Raw genomic sequence first — 24,617 nt, forward strand, 5'->3', positions numbered from 1 at the left:
CTTGAGACCTCAGGTATTATTACAAGTTAGACGCCCTTTCAGCTTGGGTTCAACCCTTCTCCCCTCAGTTCAGTTCTTGCTTCAAGGTGTTTTTCAGTGTCTCTTTGGGTGGGGAGGCAGAGGAGAGACATGATGATGTCACTCTCCTGCCTTATATATCTCTTGTGTATGGCAGGAACGCTTTGTCTCCCAGAGGAAGAACACTGGCATTCCAAGCAGTGGGTCCAGTACCAGGTGACTCAGACCCATATCTCTGCAGGGCTGTGGCAGCCATTACTCGAAGGCTGTCTGGAGTGTCCACAGGAAGACTAAGCTCTTTCACAGTCCATTGTCTTTGCTAATGGACCATTAGACCTGTTTGGCTTTTCCATTGTTGTACCTGAAGGGTTGGTTGGGGTTGACACCCAAAGTAACACATTTGAAATACAGATACATAGTCAATATTCCTAACTTCAGATACAGAAATGATACCAGCATACAAATTGGATAATCACATTCACTAAGTCATAACCTTTCCAATGATATCTCACATGAGCCATCTTGCATAAAGTATATCTCAATTATGTTATATCCATATCATAAGCATATTTTCATAAAGAATATGGAGTGAGATGTGACACATATAATAGAGCGTCATGAATTCTAAAAGCATGTCTGTTGCTGATATCTTCTTTGGCCTTGATCAATTCACTTTACATATGGGGAAATACACAGCTAGAAAAGCCAAGTGTAATAATGACACAACTATCTAGTTTATCTACCTACATTACTGTTTTAGACTGCTGCCCACCACCATAATATGAGCTCCTTCCATGTTAAAAAAAAAAATCAATCACAAAAGTGAAGTCCCTCATGGAGTTCATGGTGTCTCTAGTATTTCTCCCTTTTTGGAGTAAAAACTGTTTTTGCAGCACTTTAAGTACCCAATGTGCAACATATTCTTGCACAATCCCAAAGAACGGTTTGACTGGAAAAATAACTAAAATTTAGTCAAATGTTTGCTTTGATTTTTGCCAAGTAAAACAACTGCACATAAGGAGATTTATGCTGTATTTTTGGCTGATTTGGATAAATGTTAATCAACAACTTGAAAAGCACAAAAAAGGGTTCTTTGGATGTTTGAATGTGACACAATTGCAGTTCTAATATGGAGGTGATCCATGTTGGCATTAGAGATAGCACTCTGCCTGGGACCTTGCAGGAGAAAGTCTCCATTGGCTTCAAAGGAGTTACTCCAGATTTACACAGGTGTAACTGAAAGCAGAATTTGGCCCTTATTCTCAGGTTCCCTCATTTATTTATTGCTATGTGTTGACATGCCTGAGTTTAAAAAAAATTCCTTGAAATAACTCTCCGAGAAAGTCTCACAAGGACTCTGGGCCTGATTCTGATCTCACTTTCATCCATGTAAATCAAAAGTAATGCCATTGAAGTCAGTGAGGTAACACTATTAAACCAGTGTGAAATCACATCAGACCCATGTCCTTAATAAAATGACCACTATTAGCTTATCTCCAAGTTTCCATTCAATTAGGATTTCTGCACTGAATTTGCACGAGCAATATCCACAGACCAAGAAATACATTTGAAAGTGATGGCTATTTTCTCCTGCTGAAAACTACAGAATGCAGCAAGCTATCCCACTTCTCATCCAAAAAACTACAGCTTTTATATTTTGTTAACAGAAGTGTTTATGGACAAAACACGTGTGAATATACCATAGAAACCATCCGGCATGGGCTGGGGAGAATGAACGAGAAGATCTAATGTCTCTCTCTTGTCTATTTTTTATGGCCTCAACCTTTGGTGTTCAAGTCTAAATCATGGAAAAGCACTGAACACACATAGCTAAGTTCTGCTCTCAATTATAGGAGCATCCCACTGAAAATCAGCAAAGTCCCTATTTAGGGTCCAATCCTATTTAGGGTCACACTGATCCCCAAACTTTTGGCTATATAGTACAACTGTATTTCGTGGTGTAAATCAGACAGACAATCTGTCACCAAGCACAGTCTGTTCCTTACAAGGGACACACCTTCCCCTCATTTTTTACTAAACATGGACAGACGACTTATCTGATGTGCTGATATAGAAGACAAACAAATATGGAGTTCCACCCACCCCATTTTAACTATTTGATAGCTACATGTTGCTTCTAAAAACTGGTTTCACATCCATCCACGATGCCGTGAATGAAAAAAAAAATCACTATTCATCACAGATGATTTGTGAATTTGTTGGGACAGACACTTAAGGAATGGTACTCTAAACATTTTTAGTTTGGTAGGCAGTGCACTAAACTTTAGCCCCTTTGGGAGGAGGCCCGATTACAAATTTTGAGTTAGGTCTCAAGTGAAAAAAATGCATTAGTTGGTGTGATCCTAAAACTCCTGTTTGTTCAAATCAAAACAACCTCACTGCAAAATGTGACCTAGTTGGCAACCATTACTAAGAGACCCACACATCAACACGGGGGACTCACCAGACTAAGGACTTAGGCACAGTGACCAAGCTACGCAATAGACGCATCAGAGTACCAGGTTCAAGCTTTCACAGGCACTACATTCACCTACAAATTCCGGTTGTTAGTGGGGTTTTTTAAATGAACTCGCTCTAAAACACGCACCATATAAATTTCCTTTAATAGCCTCACCTCCTACGTTTGAGCCTTCAAAGACTGAAAACCATATGGATGAAATAAACATTTGCAATCCAGCAATACCCGCTGTACCCTGATATATTTGTTATTGAAGGGCTTTTCCAGTGTCTCAGGGAGCCACTTAAGAATATGAAATAAGGTAGGATTTTCCCCACAGTAATTCAGTTCCTGTTTGGAGAAAACACTATGAGAAGACCAGATATTCTGTTGTTTTGGTTTCATAAGTGGCTCCATGATGCATTTGAAACACCCTGAAAAACAACTTGGCATTAGTATATGTATTATTATAAATTTGATGCTTGACAGTGGCTATTTTTGACTTTATTAATGTTCTTATGGAACCCAATTGACACCACTAGGAATGGCTTCAGCCTCACACTAGGAATGATCAAATGATGCTTCCTCAGTAGTTCTGAAAAAACTGATTTACAAGAACCATTTAATTTACAATCTAAAAGCAACTTCTCCACACCATCCCCTTGACTTAACAAATCTAGACTTTCGAAAGAGCTGGGAATGTCAACTTCCTATCAAAAAACCTTCCCTCCGCAGGTTAGCTATTTGAAACTTTATAAATAGCTGAATAGGTTACTGAACAATGGTTATTTTCCATAACCTGTAAACAGAAGTGGCACCGTATCTCAGAGAGAAATTCTCTGGCTCTGAGAAACCAAACTACACTTAGGTTGCTGGTTCATATCCAGCCCAGACTGGTAATGACAAAGGTGTTACCATCTGATGGCAGGCAACCCATGCGAATTGAGTCTCTATCCAGTTCCCAATAGACCAATATCCATATTGAAAAGCCAATTGCCAGAACTAATACGCTTGGTGGAAATCATAGAGAGGCCCAGAGATGTTTGAGCATGGAGGCTGAACTAGTCTCTCTCACTTAGTTGTGGTCCCTTCATGAAAGGATTGACAGCACTTTGGAGGGGCAGTGAGGGAAACTTGTAATACTGCTACCTGTATTGTGCCTATTCTGTGACTAAAAAGAATATAGGAGGCCAGATTCTGATTTCAGCTATGCCACTTTAAGTTCTCAGAACTCATAGGAGTGACTGGGCTCAATACAGGGGTAACCAGGTGAAATTCAATGGCCTCCGTTATACAGGAGGTCAGACTAGATGATCTACTGGGTCTTCTGGCCTTAAAACTTTATCCGTCATTGCAGTGTTTCCCAAACTTGGGACGCCGCTTGTTCAGGGAAAGCCCCTGGCGGGCCGGGCCAGTTTGTTTACCTGCTGCGTCCGCAGGTTCGGCCGATCGTGGCTCCCACTGGCCGCAGTTCACCGCTGCAGGCCAACAGGGGCTGCGGGAAGCAGCACGGGCCAAGGGACGTACCAGCCACCACTTCCCGCAGCCCCCATTGGCCTGGAGCGGTGAACTGCGGCCAGTGGGAGCTGCGATTGGCTGAACCTGCGGATGCGGCAGGTAAACTAAGCAGCCGAGCCCGCCAGGGGCTTTCCCTGAACAAGCGGTGTCCCAAGTTTGGGAAACACTGCGTCATTGGATTCCTATCAATGTCACCAAGATCAGAAACTAGTCAATAGTCTCCAAATCTATCAACATGGCACAGATCATTCTATTTCCAATTTATTTTAAACAACCTGAGAATTCTGGCAGGGAGCAGATCCTGTATAAAATTTCCTCGCTGCAGCAACCTTCCTATCTTTCTTCCCGTGAAACACACATGCAACTGTATAGTGGTTTTGTTATTTTCTGTCTCAGGACTTTGATGGCCAAAAAATCCCACACACCCATAAAGAAAATAAATCACAGTGGCAAAAAGTAAATGCACATATATTCTGATGACTTAATGTATTAACCTGTCTGTGCATTATTTTACTATGGGCATTTGAGGGTGGGTAAGGGTCTTTTCCTGTAGGCTCTGGAACACCAAATGAACCATTGCACAGCCTCTATTAAACCATTAGGCAGAGAGTTTTGGTGTGAGGATCTGTGTGCATTGATCCTTTTCTGCCCCAAAAGCCCTCTCTCTGGTTCTACAGAGACAGCACACACAAGGGGTGAGAACTGTCTCCCTCCCCACAAAGGACTCTCCACAGCCTCTCCCCCTCTGTAAACTGGATTTAGCATTTCCGTGCATCTCTATCCATGGATGAGAGGAGGATTTCATCCATTGTGCCAGAACCTCAGCCACTGCAAATCTGCACAGTTCCACTGACTTCAATGGATCGATGCTGATTCAGACCAGCTGAAGATGTGGCCTGTGGTATTTTAAACCTGCACTATATACAACAATTTATATCTCAGGGATCTAACTACAAGAACAAAAACCAGTAACAGAGTTTTTAATGCACCTTTAGTAGAGGAAGTTGCAAACACTACTATTCTGCTGTTTTTCCTTTTTTACTCTGAAAAGCCATAACTCCCAATGGGTTATCCCTTGTTTGTATAGGGTGTCCAGTGAGCAAGCCATTTACTATTGCAGTTAAAGTGAATAAAGCTCAGACCTTTCCATATATGGCAGTGCCTTTTAATCAACGGGGAACGAATGAGCAATGGAATTTTACTTGGCTTTTGATTTTGCAATGCCCTATCTTATATGAAATATTGTTTTTTGATGAATGGTTATTATTGAATGTGGGAATAATTTTGACCCGAGTTTTTGCAGACCCATGATGTACATGAAACAGAGAGAGTGGGCCAGATTCTGAACTCAATTATCCCATCATAAATCTCTCTGAAGTTAGAGTTACTCCAGATTTATACCAGGATCATTTAGATCAGAATCAGGCCCAGGATAAAGATCGTTCGCTGGCAATGGAGTTTCACCAGTGCAAAACTGGTGAAAGTTAAGATCAAAATCTGGGCAAAAGCTGTCCAAGTTAAAACCTGGACCAAATTTTGTTCTCATTTACACCAAACATCAGATTTACACCAGTGTAATTAACAGCAGAATTTGGATAACTGATGTTTTAAGTTTAAAAAAAGGATTTGAATTAGGCTTCTTTTATCTGTGTACTGTATACCAGCCACAAAAATGCATGGCAATATTTCAACTGGATCACAAACACTCATTCATATTTATAGCAATTAAAATGACATACTTCAAACAAAACTGGATTTTAAAGACTGAAGTTGCAAAGCAACAGCTGTAGCTTATCAGACATCTGAATGGAACCCATCATTTTCATAGCAGGGGAATGGCCATGTATCTAAAGTTAAATTCTGCTCTCAGAGGCGCACAAAGAATCTAAACTCCGACATTCTGCTATCCCCACATGCCTGGAGCTCCTCTCTCTCTACCCACAGGCAATATGAAGGCAGAACATCAGAGCGCTGAAGCTGTGCGTGGATCCAAGAGAAGAATTTTGCCATGTGCCATTAGGCATCTTGTGATATCAGCAGTGGATGGGAGAAGCTATTCAGATAAAATAACAGCTGACCAGAATCTTCCCCCATATCTCAATCCTATCCCGACCAGATCCTTTTTCAAGGTTTGCAAAAAGTTCCACAAACCATTTTCCCAAACCTCTGCCCTTTGTAACCAAGATACCAAATTCAGCCCTAGTGCTAACAAGCACAATTGCTTTTTAAATCAATGGGGTTTCATAACAGAGCAGAAGAGGGGAAGGGAGGGTGTCACTAGCTCATTGTGGAGTTGGGGTGGCCGGGGGAGAAGAGGAATCTCTTAGCTCTTGCTAATCCCAGGGGATTGAATAGAAATTGTTCCTGCTGCTGCTGCTCTTAATAGAAATTAATATATGGACTTCCCAAGGAACTCCACCAGCTGTTAGCATCCCCTGAAACTGCAAGGAGTAATGAGATGTCCTGCCATTGCTTATGGGATGAAAAGAAAGGAATATTTTGACCATGGTGACTTTTTGGGGAGGGAACCATTTCACTGTAGCAGTGTTCCTTTTCCCCTGTGAACACTGCTACAGTGAAATGGTTCCCTCCCCAAAAAGGTACTCAGCCATTGCCTATATGAGGCAATGGTACTCAGCCATTCCCTATCTGAGGCAAAGATACGCGAAGAGTAGTAACGTGCTCCACAGCATTGACATTTACATAAGCAGAATGCCAACATCGAAGCCCTGCGAATAAGAAACAAACAGATCACAATGTCCTTTCTTGGGTAAAAATTCCCTTTGAAGGCAATGGGAGCCTGGCCTGTGTAAGGGCTGCAGGACTGAACCTTGAAATTTAAAGGAACACAGCAACTGCCATTCAGGATCAGACCAGTGCAGTGGTCCATCTAGTCCAGTACCCCGTCTCCGACAGTGGCTACAGCCAGCTGCTTCAAAGGAAGGTGCCAAGGAACCCTGCGGTAGGTAGTTATAGAGTAACCCACAGGGAAAGTTTTCTCCTCGACCCATTAGTTAAAGAACTGTCATATTTCCAGTATCCCTCCTTACTCCCATGAAAATTATGAGAATTCTATAAATAGTGAATCCTATAAATTTTCCCAATTTGCAGCATTGCCCCAAACTATCTAACCTTAAAACGTTCATCTTAAATTGAATCTGTTTACCTGTCCTTCGAATATCCAGTTTCTTGAAGGGGGGTTTATGGGAGGTGTGTGCGTGTGTGTGTGACACCAAGTTGTCTTGATGCATTTAACAATATTCCCAACCTTTTTTTATTTATTAGGCTGTAAAAATATCCACTGGAATAGATCCAAGCAGAGCATTTAGGGTAAAACGTTGCGTTCTCCACAAATATATTTATAAAAAGAAGCTAAATTCCCCATATGATTTTTTTTCTATTTCAGGATATAAACCAGAAGAAGGTGTGTGAATGGGAGGGTTCCTTTTTGCTTCACACCCGCTGCAACACGTCTGGGGGAAAACCTCTATTTGTATTCTGTAGACGTAGGGACTGGAAATATGTAATGAAGTTTCCACTCAGTGCAATCTTTTCCAAGTAGGGTATTTACCCATTGTAGCCTGTTCTAGCTACTGTGGTTCTGATCGCAAATGCTCCCATCATATGTGCAATGACAAGCGGATAAATGTTCAGAAGTTTGTTTAGAGTTATTTGTCATCCAAGCATTTAGACCATCTCTGCAATATTAAAAAAGGGTCTCCTCTCTCCACCCATATTTTCAGAACATGCATTTAACATGACAAGTGTAAATGAATCATAGAATCATAGAATATCAGGGTTGGAAGGGACTTCAGGAGGTCATCCAGTCCAACCCCCTGCCCAAAGCAGGACCAAACCCCAATTAAATCATCCCAGCCAGGGCTTTGTCAAGCCTGACCTTAAAAACGTCTAAGGAAAGAGATTCTACCACCTCCCAAGGTAACGCATTCCAGTGTTTCACCACCCTCCTAGTGAAAAAGTTTTTTCTAATATCCAACCTAAACCTCCCCCACTGCAACTTGAGACCATTACTCCTTGTCCTGTCATCTTCTACCACTGAGAATAGTCTAGAACCATCCTCTTTGGAACCACCTCTCAGGTAGTTGAAAGCAGCTATCAAATCCCCCCTCATTCTTCTCTTCAGCAGACTAAACAATCCCAGTTCCCTCAGCCTCTCCTCATAAGTCATGTGTTCCAGACCCCTAATCATTTTTGTTGCCCTTCGTTGGACTCTCTCCAATTTTTCCACATCCTTCTTGTAGTGTGGGGCCCAAAACTGGACACAGTACTCCAGATGAGGCCTCACCAATGTCGAATACAGGGGAATGATCACGTCCCTCGATCTGCTGGCTATGCCCCTACTTATACATCCCAAAATGCCATTGGCCTTCTTGGCAACAAGGGCACACTGTTGACTCATATCCAGCTTCTCGTCCACTGTCACCCCTAGGTCCTTTTCCGCAGAACTGCTGCCTAGCCATTCGGTCCCTAGTCTGTAGCGGTGCATTGGATTCTTCCGTCCTAAGTGCAGGACCCTGCACTTATCCTTGTTGAACCTCATCAGATTTCTTTTGGCCCAATCCTCCAATTTGTCTAGGTCCCTCTGTATCCTATCCCTACCTGCCACCATATCTACCACTCCTCCTAGTTTAGTATCATCCGCAAATTTGCTGAGAGTGCAATCCACACCATCCTCCAGATCATTTATGAAGATATTGAACAAAACCGGCCCCAGGACCAACCCTTGGGGCACTCCCATCCAGACATGGAGCCATTGATCACTACCCGTTGAGCCCGACAATCTAGCCAACTTTCTACCCACCTTATAGTGCATTCATCCAGCCCATACTTCTTTAACTTGCTGACAAGAATACTGTGGGAGACAGTGTCAAAAGCTTTGCTAAAGTCAAGAAACAATACATCCACTGCTTTCCTTTCATCCACAGAACCAGTAATCTCATCATAGAAGGCGATTAGATTAGTCAGGCATGACCTTCCCTTGGTGAATCCATGCTGACTGTTCCTGATCACTTTCCTCTCGTGTAAGTGCTTCAGGATTGATTCCTTGAGGACCTGCTCCATGATTTTTCCGGGGGCTGATGTGAGGCTGACTGGCCTGTAGTTCCCAGGATCCTCCTTCTTCCCTTTTTTAAAGATGGGCACTACATTAGCCTTTTTCCAGTCGTCCGGGACTTCCCCCAATCGCCATGAGTTTTCAAAGATAATGGCCAATGGCTCTGCAATCACAGCCGCCAACTCCTTTACATTTACGCTTGCACATGCAGATGCAGTAACTGGGCAAACCCTGTGTACCTGTGTAATTCTGAAAGCCTGCGCCACTGACCCTAATTGAAGTTCCAGCGAACCATTTTCAACTGGTTACTATTGGTTCTGCTTTGTTTTGGAAGCAAATTACTCTGTTAGCCCACTGGTCCCTCCAGGAGCAGCCCAAACAGACTAACTGAAGTCCTAATCTAATGGAGTCCACTGGACTTTCCACTAAGGAGAATGTATAGCATATAGTGTCTAAAAGACTCTCTCAAAAAATAAGTATTACCAGCACGACTTTGGACTTCCATTCCACGACCTCAAAGCATGTTACAAAATACGAATGAATTAAGCCTTAATAACCTTAGTGTACCTAGTTCATAGGGGAAGGATTTATTTTACAGATATGGAAACTGAGGTAGAGAGCTGAAATGATTTGCAAGAAGGTTATAGCAGATCCTGGAACAGAATCCAGATCTCCTGATTGTTACTCTGGCATTTTAAGAACATGATTACCAGCCCACTCAGTAATTAAAAATGGTTTCCCTAACTCTGTCCAGTCAAATACATTGGGGGGGGGGGGGGGGAAGAAGGTAGCGAAAAGATTAGAATTCTACCTAGTGCTCCACCACGACTGCTACTGTTCATATACCATTCTCATTGGTAGCGTGAGCAGAGAGATGAAAGACTGAATGGGCCTGGAGAAGGAGCTCGTCACACATTCCCTTACAGATGGCTTGAGATGCTTTGGAAAAGCAGCGCGGTTGGTAGCTGAATTGCTGCTGCTTTGCCAGTTCTGCAGAGAAATGTTAGTTGCAAGGGCTGTCAATCCATCCACATTCACCAGTACCAGATTCACTCCCAAAAATCATTTGTTAAAAGACAAAAGAATTTTTTTTAGTGAGGGTCAAAATGATGATAATCATATCGGTTATACATATATATTCAGTTTCCTATCTAAATAAGTTATGTACCCTAGTCTTCTGGATTTATCAAGTCATATTTTGGGACCAGTAGGAGGTATACATATTTTTTTTTAAGTCTAAATGTTGCCAAACAAAATAGCTCAACTCTTCCCTTCCACTTGATATTGATTAGCTAATTTATACACAAGCTTCAGAAGAAAGCTGAAAATAAAGAGTTACATAGTTCAACAGTCATGTGACCTCAGTGACCTCAATGTTTCATCCAGAAAGGTCAAATCTAATCTGATCTTCAAATGCCTTTGAGTCAAATTTCAACTTCAGTTAGATCCTTCTCTGACCATTTTCTTTGAGGCCAGCAATGGCTATAATTACACACACGCACGCACACACACACAGTATATGGCATTATACGTACAAGCCACACATGCTAAAGTGCAGCTATATCCAATAACCACTCAGTCCTTCTAAAATAGCCAAAAGCTCAGTACCAATCTCAGCCAACCCATCTGTGTGCACACGCACAAATCCGTATATATGTCCGATGAAGGGAATTTTAGTAAGGAAACAACTATTTTGTTATGAGAGTTTCCATTAAGTTATTATAAAGAACAGGCATTTTTTGAAAGGATGAAACCTACTGTGACTAGTAGCAACAGCATTAGCCAACATTCTACTAACATTCTTTAAAGTAGTCATCCTGCCTGCCTCAGGTTTTACTCATCTGGGGCCCAATTCTGCAAACCCTCAATACATGACATTCCCCTTGAAGGCAACGGAAGATTTGTAGGATTTGACCCAGAAAACAATAGTAACTTTGGGGGTATTCCCCCCCCCCCACACACACACACACCCTTTCTCTGGTTCCCATGGGATTTGATGTAGGGTACTGAAGATTGACAGCTAATACTGTATTCTCAGCCTCTTGCTCTCTTTCTTAGAGTATGTCAATACTGGAGCTGGAGGTATAATTTCCTTGTTAGGTAGCCATACCCTGGCTAGCTCTAATCAAGACAGTATTCTAAAAATAGCAGGATGGCCACAGCAGCAGAAGCGGTGAGAGGGGCTAGTACAATCCCATCTGAAACCCTAAGTATGTACTTGGGGCAGCTAGCCAGTACCGCTGCTCATGCCCTCACAGCCATGCTTCTATTGGTAGCCCGCTAGCGCAGGTATGTCTATCTGAGCTGGAAGTCACACCTCTATCTCTAGTGTAGACATACCCTTATATATACACACACTCTTTTCTTTCACCTCTTTGTTCTTGCATAGTAACTAAATTCAGTGGGTCAAATCCTCCATAGTTCCATTGACTTTAATGGATGTGCATCAATTTACACCAGGTGAAGACCTGACCCAATATGAATTATGGCCCATGTAATCACAAAAAATGTCAAATGCAAACTACAGAAAAAGAAGAGTGTTGATACAGTCCTGGAGCAAATTCCATTTGTTCTGTAGGAAAGAAATCCCATAGGAACTCAGTGTTATACAATGGAATTTACCCTGTTGTGCAGCACATCTCCTGCTCGATAAGAGGAATTTTAAGGCCCTAGGACAGTAGGGTCCTATTGTTATGCAGTTTGCTACAGTAGAAAAGAGGAGAAAATACACCATACACTGCACAAAACAATACAAACTATGGACAGGTTTCAGAGTAGCAGCCGTGTTAGTCTGTATTCGCAAAAAGAAAAGGAGGACTTGTGGCACCTTAGAGACTAACCAATTTATTTGAGCATGAGCTTTCGTGAGCTACAGCTCACTTCATCAGATGCATGTAGCTCACGAAAGCTTATGCTCAAATAAATTGGTTAGTCTCTAAGGTGCCACTAGTGCTCCTTTTTTTAACACAAACTATGCCACCTCGTGTGCCCAGTGCACTCCTCCCTGTTCTGACAATGCTCATGTGCACAGAGCCTACAGACTGTTAGAAAGGTGAGCAGATGTGGGGAGTGTTGGCAAAGAAAAATGAACGGCACTCAGTTTCTTTCCCAGCTGTACAATCCACTTTTAAAAAAGCTACCAGAAATAACAAGAGCACATTTTAGAGCATATCCAGTTTGTTAGATCTTTTGCAGCATACTTCGGTGCCTGTTGGTCCAGATAAACCTCTACTCATTGCACCAGCAGTCAGGAGGAAATGCGGGAGGGCCGTATCATGTAAGGCTAGCCATGGCTGTTAAGCAATGCTGTGCACGGATGCCCTCCATACCTACTCATGCACCAGAGTTTGAATACAGAACAGTGGATGCAGAACCTCCACTTCTGTAAGGGGAGAGGTGGAAGCAATGCTAGATGGGCTCCTGCCACAGCAGTGTTTCTCAACCTTTTTTACCCAGGGACCCCTAAACTTAAACAGACAAACCTGTGGAACCCCAACCACGGGTGATGCATGAGGGGACATGAGGGGTCACACGCCCCCCAGATTTCAGCTTTCCACTTGGCCCTGCTCCCTGAAGTGCCAACGTAGCAGGGCAGAGCAGTGATGTGTATCCTTGGCTAGCTGCTGCCTGCTCATGAAGTCGATGGCTGAGAGGCAACCCCTTCTTATAGCAGGGGGAGATCTCTCTTCTGCAGTGATGCTGCAAGTTTTGATTTACCCGCCCATCGCGGCCAACCCAGACAAGCTTGGTGGCCTGCTGAGGTGAGTCAGGGGATGGAGGTGGCACTCTCTCCCTGAGCCCCGCCGCCCGGGCCGAAGCCCAGTTTATTTTGGCAGACCCCCTGAAACCTGCTCAGAGCCCCCCAGGGGACCGCAGACCCCCAGTTGAGAACCAGAACAGCAACCTGTTCAGATAATGTAACTGACACCCATGTCTCAATGCCACAGAGACCACTGTCCCTGCTAGCAGTCTGCAAAACAGAAGAATGCCCAGTTCTATTGCCCTATCATGTCCTGCTCCTAGCTCTTAGAGTCATTGGTCCCATCGCTATTCAACAAGGAGAGTTCATTCCATCACTGCCACTGTGTCCTCTTTCATGTCATCTCTGTACACAGGTGCCCTTTAACAATCCCCAAAGCAGCACCTTTCATTGAATCACAGTACTGCCCTCCACACTTTGTACTGATATGAAACACTGCTGGTAAACACACCTATTGCAGCCTCCACACATGGCCCAGTGAATGAGGAATTGAGGAACACAGAGACCCCCATTTTAGTGCATCTTTTCCCTTCTGCGTCACCTTGCATGGAAGGAAACTGACCATCTACCCTGTAAAATTCAAAATGTTTCATAATGATATTGAGTGCAAAATACTGAGTTTTCCATTCCTTTATGCTGTTCAATGTTGAAAAATAGGGTTGCAGTAGTATAAAGTAGCAACTTTACATTGTACTTTGCTCATTGTCAAAGTGTATTTAGATGTGGCAAGCCATTACATCTACTCTCCTTGAGTCTGATCGTGTATTTGTTAATGAACGTACTGATTTCACCCAAGACTAATCATGTGAATAAGGGCTGCAAGATTGGGTTGGGTCCCTTGTCATTTCATGGTGCAACAATGAGAAGTTTTCAGGAAATACAAATGACTTCAATTTGCCTTCTGTTCTCAAACAACCTGTCCAATATTTCTCCCAGTACCATCATGACAACCAAATGCCAAACATTACAGTTACATGTATAGGTTTTATTGAATATCATCATCCTCCTTAAACAGTCATCCGAAGATAGAGACAGACCCATAAGCTTCCCCAAATATACTGATAACTGCTCTGTTCCCCCTTTTTCAGAAAGCCACTTCCATTAACAAATTATTTTTTGTCAGTCCCTTGAATGAGCACAAAAAACAGCTTTCACTGTATTTGTAATGCATCTCAAGAAAAGTCCATTTTGAGTGGTTTTCAAGAAAGCAATTTCAGGATCGCCTGATATTTCCCAATTCCAAATGCAAAATATTGCAACGGCACACATACATATATATACACACACCCCAAGCTGTAAATATAATTAGAAAAAGAAAGGGTGCTGATCTCAGACTTATTTAATGCTTGGCTGTACTAGCAAATTCATTTAGAATATGTTATATGAAAGACACTACAAAAGAAATTCTCCCCCCACAGTTTGTTTCTTCTAGATGTTTCCAAGGGAAAAAATGTGTCATTTTCATAGAATATTCTCCAACAAGCCTTTTAGTGGGGAGGAAGGGGGGGAGGGAAACCTTCCCGAAAACATGAAGTCCTCAGAAGAAGCCACATGCTGTAGAAAAGTTATTTTAAAAAATTATTTTGTGCATCCTTTCCATAAATAAATGACACAGGGCATGGGAGAATAATCACCTTTGACATATCTGTGAGTTTGGTCAGGAGTTATCAGGTCTTCCTCCCACTCGCTCCCCCCCCCCCCCCCGGCTCCCCAATCATTCTACAGCTAATCTTGCCCCTCTCTATCTTTATGCCCCTATCATTCCTTCTTACAAGGAATTCCATGCTACACAAAATGTCACTAGTATCAGCTATCAGGCTTGCACAACACAACTGTACCAGCATGTCAAAAGTAGATTGAAATGAAAATCTGCTTCCTCTCTTTCTGGAATAGCAGTCACACACACACACACACACAAAGCTCCAGTCCCACCCATGAACAGTTTGGGTCCCCCCCTCCCCGCCCTTTCTTTTCTCAGGAAAGACTGCTTCATAAGAAACATTCTGGCAATATGCTGCTCTGCATGTTAAGTCTGAAAACAAAAACGGATGCAGTCTATTGTCAACAATACTTTTCTGAAAGACAGCCATAATAGACATCTGTTTCAGCAAATATCAAATCAGTGACAATGTTTTCCCTGCCTGCTCTGCCTTTAGATTTTTGCTACTTTAATAGCCTAGCTCTTAGGTTGCAAAACGAAAAGCAAGTCAGTCTGTTAGCCTGCAAAATCTTATTTCAATCACTCCTTTAAATGCACTTTAAAAGAAAACATGAATAGGCTTTTGTTCCATGGGCAAGCGTCCCCAAGAATACCACTGTGTGGTACCGACTCATTAATGCTGGCCCAACTGGGTTTCTGCCTCCTTCCAAACAAACAATGGGCTATCCTGTACACGAGAAGCCTTTCCGTTCTGCCCAGGAATTGCACTCACTACGCAAAGCATGCACCTCTGTGAAGAACAAAATCTGAAATCTTCTCTCACTAACAGTGGTTCACAATGAACATCTGCCAAGGGAAAAAGCTGCAGGCACTTTTAGTATATTTCCACAGCTCTGTTACATTTAACATGCACTGTGGATAGATGTTAAACAGCAAATGCAGTCAAATCAGATCATTGGGGTGGGGGAAAAGAGTATCTTAATCCCTTACCTCTGCAGCTGAAAAGTTTTCAACTAGTAGGAAGGAAATGAATAACTGGCTGTTTAGGCAGGAGCACAGCAAGAAAGGTACACCAGCAGCCTAACACACAGCCCTGTTCAATAAAACTACAGACTTTCCTTGGCCCCTCCCAAAAGTCAATGCTAAGTGACTACATATCCCTTATGTTTACAATTGGCAGCCAGTGGTATGCATTGTTCTCAATTTATTCTAATAAGCAGCCAATGACTACGCTTGAGCCAAGGTGGGTCCAGCCTGCCTGCAGAGATGCCTGTCATTCCCTAGGCATGCTCAGGAAGCCACTCATCAGAAAACCAAGACCTAAAAAGCTCCGAAAATTCATGCAAGCTGCCAAAAGTGTCTTGCTACATGCCCTTTTTTGGTTATCCTTAGCAGGGCCTCTGAAAGTAAATCCTCTGTCAGGAACAATCATAAGAAATGTTAATCTTGGGGAAAAGAGGCTGTCTTGTTGAACACAAATGGAGCTTTAAAAAAGGAAATATACTGCAAGGAAAGGGGGCAGAGTAAATACGTTTATTTTTTTGCATCAATTTTAAAGAAAATTTAAAAAGCACATACACCACAACCAACTTCATTGTACTGTTTTAACGAATACCATATGTAGAAAGAGAATGTAAAACCTGTTTGTCTTTTCCTGAAGAAACAAAAATATTAGAGCAAGAGCATGAGAGGAGCATGAAAGAGGAGTTGGCAGACAAGTGGGTTACCTGTCAAATAGTGTAGCAGAAGTTGCATATAGAATGTCCGTGTTCTTAAAAATTGTTTAAGATACCATTAAAATCTTTGACACTAATCACTGATCCTAAAAAATGTTGACTAGTGCAGGTAAACATTGAGTTAATAAATGTCCATCTCTATATATATTCTGAACAGCACTTTTCACTAAACTGTCTTTTTCCACTAATCGAGTATGTTTGGATTAATCTTTACCTTGAAAATGTCTTTTGTGGAGCATCAGAAAATTGCAGACTGTTCACAGAATTTGACTGGAGGTTTTACTTACCCTGAGTAATTTAAAGAAGTAAAAGAACAAATACAAAACACATGCACAGAAAAAAGTGAGGTACATCAAGTATTTGCAAAGAATGAGATGAAATGTAACTGTTCTTACGGATGTAAATATATAGCACAGTATATAGACACATACATACACACACATCAATAAAGACTGAAAGAAAAGTGCTGACTGAACTGGAGAGAAGTGGAGGAAACTGCCCAAGCCACAAGATATTTCTGCAGGTTTATTATTTGACAATAATTTGTACAAAAGCACAGTGAGAGGGGAAAATACATATAACAAGACACTGCAGCCGGGTGCGCTATTTTATGTGTTCGTAAGTCTATTGTTTTAATGCCAGTCTGGATCTTTTCCTTCAATCACAGGGCCTATTTGAATCTACTCACATGAGTACAAGCAGCAAGATTTGGCCCATGGACAGGTAACTAATCTTATTTAACACTGTACACCTCTAGCTAAAGAGCTAGAGCAGGGGTGGCCAACCTCTGGCTCCGGAGCCACATGGGGCTCTTCAGAAGTTAATATGCGGCTCCTTGTACAGGCACCGACTCCAGGGTGGGAGCTACAGGCGGCTCACTGCTCAACCCCTGCTCAACCCCTGGCTCTGCCACAGGCCCTGCCCCACTCCACCCCATCCCGCCCCCTCCCCTGAGCCTGCTGTGCCCTCGCTCTTCTCTCCCCCCCACCCACCAAGCCTCCTGCACCACATGAAACAGCTGATTGGGAGGTGCAGGGAGGGAGGGGGAGATGCTGCTTGGTGGGGCTGCCAGTGGGCGGGAGGTGCTGGGGGGGTGGGATCTGATGGGGGGCTGCTGATGTCTTACTGTGGCTCTTTGACAATGAACATTGGTAAATTCTGGCTCCTTCTCAGGCTAGCCACCCCTGAGCTAGATGCTTAACTGATACAAAGTGGCATAGCTCCAAAGGTATGCTGATTTACACAAACTCAGAATCTCAGCAAGCATGCTTATATCAGTTGTTTAGTTCCCTTTTTAAATATTACAATTGCATTTTATTAAGTAGAAAAAATGGTATTTGCTCTTGGAAATACGCATTTTTATTTTAATTTTCAGATGCCTTTTCTAATGCAGGAGGCTTTGTCTCGGCAAGGATTTGAAACATAAAATCTAATACACACAGTATGTTGATAAAGCAGATGTCACATTTATAATTGACTAACACAAGGAAGAACAGAATGTCTAAACTCTGTTGTACTAAAAGCTTTAAAAACCTCAGGCTGTTAAGAGCCAAAATCAACTGAAGTCAATTAAACTAGTCAGGAGCCTATGGCAAATGGGGAGTGGCCCTAAATTGCCACAGAGATTTTTAATTCCAGGATTTTAAATATATGAAGTGTCTACTCCAGTGTCCGAGCAGGATTAGAGAGAGCTCATGGTTATAGCTGAGGACTGGGAGTCGGAAAGACTCCTGAGTTCTATTTCCGAAACAGTCATTGACTTGCTGCAAGAGCTCAGTGTTCACTGAAACAGGAAGCCAACGTATACATTATAACTAGGGCTGGATGAAAGCAATTGTGCTTTTTGAATTAGATTCTTCACAAACTGTGTTGTTGTGTTCCAGGCCATTTGTGTGTCAAGGTCATTTTTCCAGCGAATTGCTGCAAAGTGGCTATTTCACATCAAGTTGACAAGATGGAAAATTCAACAGTGTGACGTGATGTTCAGCCACAGGAAACTTTGAATTCCAAGATTCAAGACTACAAAAATACACCCTGGGGTTTGCTCTAAAATAGGGACGCTCAAGCAGGGAGGAAAAAGTGAAAGTGCACAGGTTTTAGTGAATTGTCATCAACATTTCTGAAAAAAAATAATCAAGGACGTAGATGAATAAGGTTTTTAAATTTCATTTCCAGTGGAAATATCTTTGCACACTTTGGAGAGAAGCATCATGCAAAACCCTTTGACAAAGTAATTATAATATGCTCCATCAATAGCAGCGCTGTACTAGAAATTAGCTAGTACAGAACTACCATAACAGTAACCCCTGCAGCTGCTTGCAAGGTTAGGCCCCACCTTACAGCCATGTCTTCCTGCCATCTCTGCTATGACTCTGCCAGCCCCCGCTCCTCTTATGTCATGGCATGGAGGGAAGGCTTCCTTCAGCTTCCCTTTTCTGTCATGGCACAGGAGAGAAAAAACTACTGACTGACCCTCTCCCACCCCATCCCTTCATTTATGGCACGGGGCAGGAATTGAAGCTAAAACTTCAATGCCCCTTCAACACCAATCTATTAAGCAGCAGCCCTGTAAGCTGCTTACTTCCATACTTGCTAGGGTTAGGCTAGGGGTGGAAGCAGACATATCCTGGTTATTTGTGATAGCAGCTTCAGGGACTACATTTGAGTGCTGCGAGCATGGAATTCCTGTGATTGCAGTCACTCAGAACATACCATCTCAATGTTTTCATTAGAAGTCCTGGGAAATCTCTGCGGAGACCATGGCTCTCAAAGGTTTATCACTGTTGTCCTATAAAATTTACAATCTAAAGAGAAGATACGGTCGGGGTTTAGAAAGTGCACTATTGATCATCTCCTGAGAGGTAGATAATATTTCTGTATAGATCCACTCATGGGATGCGCGTCCCAGCACGGTAGTAGCCCCCCAGAGAGTGGTGCCCATAGGAGCATATTTTCACAGAATTGAGCATTCAGAGCAGCAGTTTTATAAAGTCGTGAATTCCAGTTCCCTCAGTGCCTTCCTTTCCATGGTTCAGTTCCAGGCATAGACAGACCGGCGCTCTGTGTTTTGGGGTAGTTTGTTAGTTTTTGGGTGGGGAGAAGTTAACCCAAAAGTCTTTTTTATTACTGGGTTTTAGCAGTTTATCATTTTTTACTTTGTAATTAGATTCTGCATTAGTGAGCAGTGCTGAGAATCCCAGAAAGAGCTCCATCCTTGGGGTCGGTGCCACTATAGCAGCTGATCTGGGCTCCAGAGACTTGGAAGAGGGGAGGAATAGTGGGCTGGGGGGAATGTTTGTTTCCATACACTTATATGTTCCGACAGTCTGATACACACTGTCTGATACAGTTTAGGGAAGACAGTAACCTCTGATCAGTATTCAGTGTGTTAGGCCATTTCTTCACTTCCCCTGCTTCTGGATCTTTGGCTGTGAAGACCACCAAACAGCTCTAGGGCTGGCTGTAGTTTTTCCATTCAAGAAAGATGCAGAAGAGATGTAGGCAGAAAAGCCTACTCTAAGTTGCCTTTACCAGGCCATCAGGGGAATGGCCAGTGTTGAATTTTGAATCAATGCCTACAATAATCTATAACAAAACAAAAAGTCATTACTAATGAGGCAGTGAAATGCGACCAAACATTCCTGAGAAGGGAGAGACACAGCGAGTGAGTAAGCCGCTGGGGAAATGGGGTAGGAGTAGCCTGAGCAGAAGAGAAGGTAGTTGCTGATACTCCACTGGGGGAAGCAGGCCCACACTGGCGTGTCTGACATGTGGGAGCCCCATTCCACTGTCCAGTGGTGGTGGGGTGAGGGCCACTTCCACCTGTCTCTCCACAGGACTGCGTAGCGTGGCTGCTAACATGGCTGGCACAGTCCCGTGGGGAAATGCTACAGAAAGCATCAGCAGGCATCAAGTTTGCACCAAGGGAGCTGATCTATTATGCACCCATCACCATAGCATTTTGCAGGAATAAAGGATGGTGGAGAGGCTGGGTGATGCTCGTGACTAATTGCAATACATGGTGGCAGGCAGAGCTAATGGCAGGACTGTGGCTGCGGGAGCAAGGTTACACCAAGGGCTTTGCGACGAGTCCTTTCGCCTCTTCAGAATCTCGTGCATGCACTGGGAAGCATTGAGTCCAACAGCAGACTTTTTTTTAATGATGTCGCCCACCCCTGTTTTGCACTGAAACACGTATGTTGCCGATTTGACACATGAGCGAGACTGATCCTGGTATGGCCCACGCATTGTGGGAGACCTAACTTAATTTTAGGTGAAACGTTTGCTGGTCAACAGATCCACTCAGGTGTAACTCATCAACTTGATGGGGGCTTGATGTAAAATCCACATCTTATTGCTTTGCTGGAGTGCATGGGGATGGAGGGTAATGGTTCACATACGCTCTCCTTGTTCTAAGAGATGACGACTGTGTGGCATGTGGCTTTAGACACAACACATCCTGCATCTTGGCAGGGGGCTAGACGAGATGACCCTTGCGGTGCTTTCTAACTCTAAGGTGCTATGATTCTGTGATTCCAAAGTACAGATTCATTGTGCCCTCTGTAAAACGGGGTGGGGTTTTTTGTGTGGAATCTACAGGGGAATTGCTACACAATGACTTGTGTGTCACTTACAGGCTATAAAGAATTGCAATGTATCAAAATCTTTTGCCTTTGTTAAGGTACACCAATCAAAAGTGGGTGAATGAAAAATCATGGGGAGACTAACAGACAGGAACAAAGAAAATGGACTGATGAATGCATGATAAGCACAGGTTTTGAACACATTAGCTGCACAGGTATAGCTGTAACTAGAACGGATGGCCAGCATTTATGCAAAGAATGACCAAAGCTGACCTTAGCAGAAAACAGAGAGCTCTCTGTTAGGAGGAACTGAACATATGCCCTGGGGTACCATATAGAAGCAGACAAGCAGACTTTCTTTCTACATCCGTAATAAAGATGTGACACTGGCAAGAAAGTAGTGGTAATTTCCCCATTCCTGCTACTAATAATAAAGGTGTGACATATAGGAGTGCTGACATGGGTCGTGGTTTAAAAAGGTTATAGCCTTGTCACAGTAAGGGTCATTATCCATTGGTCCCAGCATCTACTGTTACAATCAAGCATTCCTATCTTCTTGTTCCAACAACAAACATTCTCAGATAAACCTACATATTGCGCGTCCTGCCAGGAAAATACTTTTATCCATTCATGTTTGAATTCCCTCTGTGTCACTCACGCGGGAACAGTACAGTGCAACATTTAATTCTAACCCAGTGTTCACAGTTCTTTGTCGTGGAGTGCAAGGGGATGGGGGACAGTTAACACATGCAGTGGTGCAAGATACCCCACCCTGGCACACGTCTGCATTGAATGAGGGTGGGCTCATGGTCTTACCCCTGCTCACCAACTGGTGGCATCTGGAGGGAGGTGCACACCACAACTCCAAAAAAGAAATAGGGGCCACTCCCATCAGCACCAAAAAAGATGTCTCGCATGCCTCATCTCTTCACAGGCAGACTGTCTATAGCAGGGGTCCCCAACGCGCCCGCCGGGGCATTTTTGTGCCCCCGCAGGAAACCCCGCCACCGAAATGCTGCCGAGAAGCTGATCTTCCGATCTTTTCGGCAGTGGCATTTCGGTGGCGGGGTGCCTGGCGCCCGCCACAGTCTTCTGGGAATAGGAAAGTTGGGGACCACTGGTCTATAGGAACCGTCCCTGACACAGGATATCTCCACACACACCCCTAATGCAGTTGAGACTTCTGCACAGCTCATGGCTTGCGGCTCCTCCAGAAGGAAAGGCACTAAATAAGGATACAAATAACGGACAGTCACAAATAATTGTTTTCCACAGTGGAACCATTGTGAGATACTGTGAGACAGGACATCTCTCACAAGGTTTTGTGAGAATTCCCACTATGGGCTGTATAATCCCTATGTCTTATTTCAAGACACAGGGGAAGTAGACCTCCACACCCCTGCTTTCCTGAGTAAGGCTCACCCAGCTGCAGGGTCTGAGTCTAGTGAGGAGCATACCCCAGACACTTACCTACTCCCTTTTGTGAGTAAGTGTGTAGGCACTGGTGGCAGATGAGAGAGGGAACTAGGTGGAGCTTTGGTTCCACCCTCCCCCTATGCTCACTGCCCAGATGCAAGGCCCTAAGATGCACTCTTTCAAAGGCTGCAGTAACATACTTCTTTCTTCCAGCGCTGCATGAGAGCAGCAGGAAGGAAGTGTACCTCCGAAGGATATTGGTGAGACACAGTGCCTCCTAGGGCTGTCCCTGAGTGGTACAACTTATATACCATCCCTTGCTCAGGGCTGCAGCTAAAGACAGTCTAACTCTCTGAAATGACCTTGAGTCCCCACCATGTAAAGAGCACAGTGCATTTTTTCCCTAACAGACAGGCTCTGAATTATGCTAAGATGAGCCATGGAAAATGGCATAACCATAATTCATGCTAATGGTATATACAGAGAATATAGCTCAGTTGGAACAACAGTGGTGGTGCACACACAGCTGTGCATATTTGACATAAAGGTGAGTGAGCTTATATTTGTTAGCTAGCCACCCAGCTGGCAGATCTGTCTGGGAAGGGAAAAAAAAATCACTCGGAAATGAGAGTGAGAGAAGCCCACCCACCATGAGCAAATTTGGTCATCCTTACTCTTACCTCCTGTCTCTAGACAGCGCTGCCTGTGTTAGAGAAAAGCAGATGTGAAATTTTGTATATTTATCTTTAGAAGATAAAGGTGTTTTTGCACTCTGTATTGAGCAGGGCCCTTCAGTCTTTAACAACACAACCTGTAGGGCTCGGAGGGTTGTATTGTCTTTCCTTAACAAGCTGTGCCAGTGCGTAGATGGTCTAAAAGTTAATACAGAACAGAACTACAGGAGAAGCCCATGAGTATCCCTGAAAATTTAGGAGAGTTTGCAATGTGAAGAAAATAGGATTTCAATAAGTGGGGGAAAAGACAATGTTTACTTTAATGCCATTAAAGCATTTAAATGGGCCTAGCAGGTTCTGGGCACTACCAGAAACAAATAAATAATAGCAGCACATCACATATAAACCATAGCAATCAGCTGTGGTATGAAAGGTCCCAGTCACGCCTGGCAAAGAAGGCCTCCAGGGCAGATGATAGTATCAGCTCTGGCACGTATACGCACATCTTGAGTGCATAAGCATATTGGATATTGGGAATGGAGTCTTGTGTCAGATGAGAAGGAACAACGCAACAGTAGGGATCAGTCTGAAGTTTTCAATGAGATCATTCCCTCACTAGGATTTAAAATGTGTTACTGTGGAATTATATATCATTCACATTTCGAAATATTAATTTTGGTGCAGACAGCTAGTTCATTGCAGTTAGCTGTGGAATTTTATTTTTCTTGGTATTGCTGGCTGTGTAAATGTAAGGCATTTAATAAAAATAAAACAGAAAAGGAGCAGAAAGCACACTTGTATGAGACATTTTACCCATAATAATAATTATTATAGGAAGAAGGATTTATTGTCGGCACAATGCCCTCACACTTACTAAAAACATACTGAATAGCACAATGACCCACATCCTAATTAAAACAAAATACTTGCATATTTTCAGTATGAAACCAAGCGAGCCTACAAGACCACAATGTCTCCCAAAGCAAAGGTGACTTCATTCCTGATGTACCATTTTATACTGCTTCTGCAGGCTAACATATGGCCGGAGAACTTTGGCCTCCAGGATGACTCCCTTCCTGAAGGCTGTGCCCACTTTTCTCACAGAGAGCACAAAATATGAACAACAGATGTGCATCACTTTCCAAACTTTTCTGATGGCAGCATAAGGGATGGGGAAGTGCAAAATGTTTGCAATGACATTTGAAGCGTTCAGCACTTGCACACATTCCCAGTTCATTGAGACATGGGACTGAGTCCCATTTGTGTTAAATTGGACCATTTTCAGTTAAAATGCGGAAAATGTGTTGCTGTCACATACTTTTGCAGCGTAAACACAAGTTTCACAGCGGCTGGGGCAGGCATTTCGGGGGCAGGGTGTAGAGTGCTTGAGCTTGAGTCCCTTCTTGCTTAGACCAGTGTAAGTCAACGAATGCAATTTACCTCACTATAACATTGGTGTAGGTGAGAGGATAATCAGGCCCCTTATCTTTTGTACCTAAATAAACCATTTAGCTTTGGCAGGTCAGCTCAAGCAATGAGCAAAGGTTAGGTCTGGGTCACTAATTTGTCACAGACTCAAATACAAACCCTAACTTTGCAGATAACAGGCCTGCGCATTTAGGTTCCACAGATACCAGTCTTCTGCAAACGTTGCCTTTGGTCTCGGCTTGGGCCTTCCGTGGGGATCTAGGTGACTGTCACAAGCAGAACTCGGCTTTGC

General features: G+C 43.3%; 1 protein-coding gene across 3 annotated transcripts in view; it reads right to left on the minus strand.

Moving 5' to 3' along the window:
• Positions 1-15,595, minus strand: part of CALD1 (caldesmon 1) — a 240,104-nt gene extending 224,509 nt beyond the window's left edge. For all 3 annotated transcript variants that reach the window (XM_077826837.1, XM_077826830.1, XM_077826845.1), the window contains exon 1: positions 15,479-15,595. The gene's annotated coding sequence lies outside the window, so the exon portion shown is untranslated. The remainder of the gene's footprint in view (positions 1-15,478) is intronic.
• Between the last annotated feature and the right edge of the window lie 9,022 nt (positions 15,596-24,617).

Source organism: Eretmochelys imbricata, chromosome 1 (assembly GCF_965152235.1).
Source record: "Eretmochelys imbricata isolate rEreImb1 chromosome 1, rEreImb1.hap1, whole genome shotgun sequence".
Classification (NCBI taxonomy): Eukaryota; Metazoa; Chordata; order Testudines; family Cheloniidae; genus Eretmochelys; species Eretmochelys imbricata.